The sequence below is a fragment of the Pongo abelii genome, chromosome 14 (genome assembly GCF_028885655.2).
Source record: "Pongo abelii isolate AG06213 chromosome 14, NHGRI_mPonAbe1-v2.0_pri, whole genome shotgun sequence".
In the NCBI taxonomy this organism is placed as follows: domain Eukaryota; kingdom Metazoa; phylum Chordata; class Mammalia; order Primates; family Hominidae; genus Pongo; species Pongo abelii.
Window position 1 is genome coordinate 79,825,088 of NC_071999.2, and position 7,570 is coordinate 79,832,657.

The 7,570-nt window shown below is 49.0% G+C and overlaps 1 protein-coding gene across 19 annotated transcripts in view; it reads right to left on the reverse strand.

The window, feature by feature from the left end:
- The window catches only part of KLF12 (KLF transcription factor 12), a 458,965-nt gene extending 451,851 nt beyond the window's left edge, over positions 1 to 7,114 (reverse strand). For 3 of the 19 annotated variants that reach the window (XM_063714937.1, XM_063714943.1, XM_063714940.1), the window contains exon 1: positions 5,536 to 6,005. The gene's annotated coding sequence lies outside the window, so the exon portion shown is untranslated. Of the gene's footprint in view, positions 1 to 5,300; positions 6,006 to 6,157; positions 6,488 to 6,738 lie in introns of those variants that run through there. The other 16 variants (XM_063714932.1, XM_063714930.1, XM_063714933.1 and 13 more) reach the window with 11 other exon arrangements.
- Between the last annotated feature and the right edge of the window lie 456 nt (positions 7,115 to 7,570).

Here is a 7,570-nt window from a genome sequence, read left to right on the forward strand (position 1 = left end):
CCACATTACCTCATTTAACCCTCACCACAGCCCTGTAAACTACATATTTTTTTTTCCATTTTATAAACTCAGAGAGGTTAAGAAATCTGACCAAGGTCATCCATAGTTAGCAAGCAAGAGAGCAAGAATCGAACTGAGGTATTTCTGCCACTGAAATTAGTTTTGATTCAAGGATGTATAATCTTAGAGGTTACCATTCATTGTGAAATGAAGGAAGGTTTTCTTTACATTGTTTTGGAATAATTTAACTCGGTTGCCATTTAGGTTTGTTTTCTTTAAGGCAGGGTTGTTTTTCTTTCGTTACGAGTTAGCTCGATAATTTCAAAGTGAGCACAGTATTACTAAACATAGAATTTTTTTAAAGACTGTTTTTCCCCCTTTTTTATAAACATGTGTGACTTTTTACTGTATTTCTCGGTCATGAAATTTTACTGTAATTCTTGCTCTCGTGTATGGTGTGTTTGGGTGGGTTATGTACTAATATAGATATAGGCTACAAAAACACATGTAAAAACATATAAAGATAAATACTAAATATATACATACACATTTAGATATATAAGATGATGAATATATATGTATATACAGTATGTAGTCATTCTTCAGTACCCTTGGAGGATTGACTCCAGGATCCCATCCCACAGCAGATACCAAAATCCATGGATGCTCAAGTCCGTTATAAAATACAATGCAGTATTTGCATATAACCTGTGCATATCCTCCTACATACTTTAAATCATCTCTAGATTACTTACAATCACTTATACAATGTAAATGCTATATAAATAATTATGATTTTATTTGTATCATTTTTATTGTTGTATTTTTTTCTTGAATGTTTTCAATCTACAATTGTTTGATTCCCTTAATGCAGAACCCACGAATAAAGAGGGCCAACTGTATACATACACATCATGCCAGCAGTTACTGTGAAAGGCCATATACACTAAGAAGCATGGCAAATGTCACACTTGGGACACAATTCATGGCTGTCAAAGCCAGCAGGTAGTTATGGTGGTAGCTTCTACAGTCATTGATAGGGGTGGGGAAACTATCTCAAAGGTCTCCTAATTTATTCCCCTCTCACCTTCCATGCAGCAGTACAGCAGTAAGGGCTTCCTGCTACTTCTGCACCAGACAGCAAATGTGTTTGGAGCAGTCTAATTATTACACTAATAAATATTCAAAAATGTAGACCATGAGAGTAGCAACAAAAGAAACACATGACTTTAAGTTGAAAAAAAAAAAAAAAAGACAGGAAGAAAGACCATACTAGAGCAGAATTCTTTGGGTGAATATCCTGTAATCTACTGCCGACCAAAACAAATCTTTATGGAGCAATAAGACTACTCAAGTAGCCACTTTATGACAATAAACACCCAAAATGGAAAAATCTTTTTGTAACATAATTACTGACAATATAGAGAAAAAGTAACCATTTAATCCACAGCATGTGTTCTCTACCACAAGAACTCAATAGCTGACATCAGATGGGGTGTGGCCGACCTAGGCCCTAAAAATGAATTCTGGCGGGTGGAAGTCAGGCAGCTCTCTGGGCTCGGCTTGGGATCCAGAAACTAAGCAGGTCTAACAGAGCCTAAGACTGTTGACCTTTTGGGCATAGGGCAAGGCCCATCTGTTTACTTGCTTGCTTTTGGGAGGAGTGGTTGTGGTAGATGAGTTAAGGCTGTGGTTATAGGGCGTTGCCAGGGATTTAATTTTAATATTTTTACCCTTACATTTTTTACACAGTTAAAAGTTCAAAGCTGTGCATAAATTGCAGCCGAAAAACAAATAAGTGTGAGTTTGAAATGAAAAATAAACACTGGGCAAAAATATAAGCCATTTCCAGTCTACGATCATACAGTATTTTCAAGTAGAAAATGACAGATAAGCAACTACAACCTATTTCAGACTTATTTTAAAAATTAAAGTTGTAGCCAGTGCAGTCACTGATGCCTATAATCCCAGCACTTTGGCAGGAGGTTTGCTTGAGGCCAGGAATTCAGGATCTAGCCTGGACAACACAGTTAAGACCCCATGTCTACAAGAAAATTTTTAGCTGGGTGTGGCAGCGTGCACCTGTAGTCCTGCCTACTTGGGAGGCTAAGGTGGGAGGATCCCTTGAGCCCGGGAATTTGAGCTATGATGATGCCACTGCAGTCCCGCCTGGGTGACAGAGTGAGACCTCAACTCAAAATAAAAAAAAAGCTGTTTTCTAAGCAGAAAAGGTAATAATGGTGTTGATTTTGAATAAAACTGTCTTGGGATTTTAGCTCATGTTCATTAATCAATATGCAAGTGGCAAGTAGAAAAACTTATAAACAAAAACTTTTCAAATGAGTTTGTGCCATTATTAGTTTTATAGTTTAATAAACAATCTACAGCTAGATTTATGAACTTGACTGTTTTCTCTCACAATATAAAGAAAACAAACCATCTGACACTCCAATTTAACGTGATCATTGTAATATTATTAATTTGCAAAAACATAAAGTCCCATGCTTTCCATGTTGTATAATGGAAAAAATGTCCAGGACCTTTATATGTTCATCTACTTAACAATATCCCTTCACTGGGTAAGGTTACTCCAAACTCTAGATTAACCAACACTGGCTTGAATTCAAAATGCTCTCAGCATAGGCCTAGAGGCCTAAGCACTTATGCTGTCTCTGCAGAGATAAAACACACCCATATTTAAGGCCAAATTATTTCACTAAGTTGATAACAGCCTGCTTCATGATATACCGTAACATCTAAAACTCACTGGAGCCTGTTAAAGTGCATAATTTCCCTGAACAGGAGTCAGGGAAAATATCCCTGAGCAACATGTATATTTTCACATGACCAGAACACGATGGGTATTACAGGCCAGATGCATGTTCTTCAGAATGAACGTCAAGCATCCCGATTTGTTCTCCCTTTGGCCTGGGGAGAGTGAGTACACTAGTGTTTGCAGACCTTCCCTTTCAGCACACACATAGGCTGCAGCTGTAGTAAACAACCACCAGCCAAGAGTTGCTAAGGTCAAGGTCTCAAATGCTATACCAGGACCATTTACTCCCAAATGATAGTCATTTCTGAAAAAAGAACTTCTGGTGGGGCGGGGGGGGGGGGGGGGTAGAGAATATTAAGGGCTGATTAGCACAACAATTTTTTTCAATAAATAGTAATAAAAAGCATTCTACAATAAAGTTCAGCTGACTGCACTGCTAAGTAGTAGATAAATAACTGAAGGTTTTCAAAAATAAACAGAAACCCTCAAGAATGTTTTGTTTAACCTGACATAGCTATGTTGGTTACATGGTCTTAGGTCAAAATTATGAAAATTTTATGTGAAAACATTTCAAATTTCAAATTTTCCCAGTACATTTCATAATAGTTATTAATTGGTAGAATAATAAACCTCTTTCCTAATTTTTATATGCTCAAATTGCTCTTTCCCCAACTCAAAGGAGCTTAATATACTCAATCTAGTATCAAGACTGACCGGTCTGCAACAATAAAGATAAAACTTACCCAACTGAAACGTTTGTCCTTCAACATCCTATTTCCACTATGCTTCTACAGTTTAAAATTTTGTAACCTAAAAGTATACTCCTTTATCGGAACCAATTTCTATGTGGTCTTAAAAAATGCACACAACATGTGAATGAGGTCTGAGAATAGCACAAGCAAGCTTTTTTCCTTGGCGGGGGGGGTCCACTGTTTTAATTAAATGTCAGTTCTAAAAGCGTTTCTTAGAAGACGGTATACACCCACTCCTCAAAGTGACCACTCCTATTCCCATCACAAGCTGCTTCTTGCTAAAAGCCACCAAATTTATTTCAAAGCATTTACTTATCTAAACAACTCTATCGTCCAGTAAGAAAAGGGCATGGAGGCGTCTAGGTGGTTTTGCAGAATGACGTGTATTTGATTGGCAGATATCTACCGAAGTCACTAGATGCACACGTACTAAATGTAAATAGAGTTGCTCGTCTCTCCGATGTTACCGGGAAACACAGAATCTTAACGCTGGTGTAAAACAAAATATCAGAGTGCTCGGCAGAGAATTCCATTAGCCAGTGGAATTATCTAAAACAATCCATACAGAACGACACTTAAGCCATCTATACAGTTAAATTAGAGTGCTGACAATACTAACTACGCAAACTGTTTATCCAGATTACACATTCCGTTGTATTAATACTCTTTTAACTCAACATAGTCAGCTTTTATCAGCTGAAATAAGACTATTACTATTAAAGTATGCAAAACTCGAAGCGCAGGGTGAAGGGGGTTGGGAAGCTGCAGGGCATATAACAAAGGAATTGGTACTTTTTCCAAGCATTTGCCTCAAATGCACTGCGAAACAAAACTGTTGAGTGCACCCCACCCTTTTCCCCAAAGATAAAAGTTTTCAAAGTTCTTGCAGACAGCTCGCTACCCAACAAAAGCAGGATTGATTCTCCCCGTAGGGGAGCATCTAACGTGAACACTAACTAATGTCGCGGAGGTCAAGTCTGAACCCTCAGAGTGAGCTTCTGAGGCAAGAAGTGGCTCCCAGGCCGGCTCTGCGGGTTCCCGGCACGGGTGGACGTGCAAAGTTGCCCCTTGTCAACTCCGGCCAGGTCCCCCGTAATTGAAAATAACAGCCACCGGCCAGCCCCTGGCTACTTGCATGGACCAGGCACTGTAGCAAGTGACAGTTACACATCATTACGACCAGAGACAATAATGAATGTAGCACCAGGAGCACTATTCATGCCAGCAGTGTCATCTCCGCCTTAACCCCTTCCCCTCCACTCTCTCCAGCGCACACACACAGCCCACACGGCCCCGGTGCGGAGCTATTCATCCACCCCGCTCGAGGCCGGGGGGCCAACTACTTCCACGAGCACCCCCCCCCGCAAGTTCAGCCCTGGGGTTTTATTTCTCATCCTTGGCAACTGTCAGGCAAACACTGCAACCAACAATTCCACTGGGGTAGAAAAACACTTGCTTAATTCACGTTACTTGATAACTTCTTCTGGAAAAAAAAATTAGGGGAGGTGGGGAAGAAACCTCCTTCTTTCTTCTCCACGAATCCGACCGACGCTACTTGCTTTGCAACAGCATCGCCCTTCCCCGGCCCCCTCCCGCTTCCCAGCACTTTCCCCCTTTAAGAACACAGACCAACCAAAATGATTTAACTTGAGCAGATGACAGAAGGAAAATAAAACACGTTAAGAGAATACGGTCTGATTTGGGATGGCAAAAAAAAAAAAAAAAAGAGGAGGGGGTTGTTTATTTTGATAAGAAACGGAATCGGCACAGACCTGAACAGAAGCTGCAGAGCAGGAGAAATTGTTTTCTTTCCCTCACACAGAGTCCCCCTCTCTCTCTCTCCCTTTCTCTCTCTCACACGCGCGCGCGCGCACACACACACACACTCGCACACACACGGCGTCACCCGCGCACACGCACACGCAGAGCCTCTCAGCGGCTCTCTGCAGTTCTCAGGAAATGAATGGGGGGCAACCTGGGGAACTGTTGTACTTGCAAATGACTTACCCGGATCACATGATGCGCTAAATGTAGGGTGGGCCGGTGGGTGGAGGCTGCCGAGATGCGAGCCCGGGTCTAGTGTGGGGAGCCTCGCCAGGCCCGCATCGAATTACCCCGGGGCCCAGCCGAGGGGGTTGCAGGACGCCGCTTCTCCTCCCTCGCAGCCCGCAGCTCAGGAAACCGGAGAGGCGCTTGGGGTGGGGTGGGGTGGGGTGAGGTGAGGGGGGGCCGAAAACAAGAAACCCCCAAACAAAAGAGCTCCGGGTCCTCCTCCCCAGAAACAAAGCCCCGCCGCTGCGGGCGAGCCCCGGGGTGGGGCCGAGGGCGGGGGCGGCGGCGGGGAGGGGCTCGCTCAGCAGGCGCTAAGTCGCTTTATTGCCATAAAATGGGGCCCCCGAGCCGCTCCGCCCGAGGATTAGGAGGCGGGCTCTGAGTGTGATGGTTGAAATCCCCTGTGGGAAACTAACCCCTCCCCGCTCGCAGAGGTAGAAGGCAACACCCACTGCCCAGCCCTCGCCTCCCCGCCCGGACCGCCGGGCTGGGTCCGCGGCGCCTCCACCCCGCCCCACCCCGCCCCACCCCTGCCCCCGCCCTCCGGCCCCGGGCCTCGGCAGCGCTTCCCTTTCACCTGCACCACTTTGCTGCGGCACCCCAAATAACCCACACATGGCCCTGGGAGCTCGGGGAGTCGTCGGCCGAGGGGGCCTGCGGGGGCTCGCGGCGGGAGGGACCCCTGGCGGGCAACTCGCTGGGCAAGGACTCGCGCCGAGCCGCGAGAAAGTCCCCTCTTTTGTGTCAGAGCGCGCCAGGCAGGCTTAGGAGAATTCGGGGACACAGAAAGCGTGCAGCCCGCTTGGGCCCCCACCCCTCGCCGCACCCGCCCGGGTGGGGGCGCGCAGTGGAGGGAGGGGGCTGTCGCCCGGGTCGTCCCGCCGGCTCGCCCGCCAGCGAACTTGGAAAGGTGTGGGCGGAGCCGGCCCGGACTGTGGGGCAGCTCGCGGGGACCGCCCCCGGGCGCCGGGCATCGCCCGCGCCGGGCAACAATGGGGTCAGGCAGGGGCAGCCCCGCGGGCGGTGCCCTCCGCGCGCCGGTGGGGCGGGTGGGGCAGGCGGAGGGCCGGGCGCGGCGGGCAGGGGAGTCATTGTTTGGGTTCCGGAGCGACGCACGTCGCGGGCGAAGCGGGGGCGCCCCTTCTCCCTGCGCTTCACCTTGGCGGGATGAATGGGGGCGAGGCGGAGATGCGCGCCTGGCCTCGCCACCCCAGCGAAGGGGCCCCTGCCTGTGCCAGTTCTGTGGGAAAGCAGGCAAACTTGCAGGACTGGGGCAGAGGAAGCGGGATCTGCAGACCCCCGCGGGGCCCGGGGGCGGCGGGGAAGGGAGTCCAGCCCCACTGCCCCGCGCCCAGAGCGGAGCCCCAAGAAGCGGGCGGCCCGGAGCCGAGTCCTTGACGCTTTCCCCGGCAGCCCCTCCCTCCCCGCCTCCGCGCCCCGGGGAGCGGATCCGCGGGATTGTGGGGCGGGAGAGGGAGGAGGCGGCCGGGCGCCCCTGCAGTTCCCGCGGCGGCTCAGAGGGCGCGGGGTCGGCGCCGAGCCGGAGGGTCGGCGGGGGCGGGGAGCAGACGGGGCGGAAGCGGCCGGGCGGGCGGAGGCGGGAGGCTGCGGGCCCGCCTCTTCACCATCCTAGGTGAGCGCGGCGCTCCAGGCACGACAGTACGCCCCTGCCCCGTGCCCCCGGCCCGGCCTGCCGCGCGTGGGAAATCGCCAGGGCGGTGGGAAGGCCGGGAAGGGGAAGTTTGTGTGCAGACAGAAAGCTTTGCTGTACTGTGGCGTGGAGTGGGGTGGGAAGAGAAACAAGGGAGAGGCCGAGAAACAGGAAATGAGAGCGAAGGCACGAATGTGAGCCAGGGCCAGCCGGGCTCCTCATCCGTGTGGCGGTTTCCAGCCACTTCAGGCGCGGTGTGCGTTCCTAATGACAACAAAGGCGGCGTCTGCCTGGTGCGTTCTCTGCCTCTTGCCACTCCTAGGTTCTGGGGAAAATGGA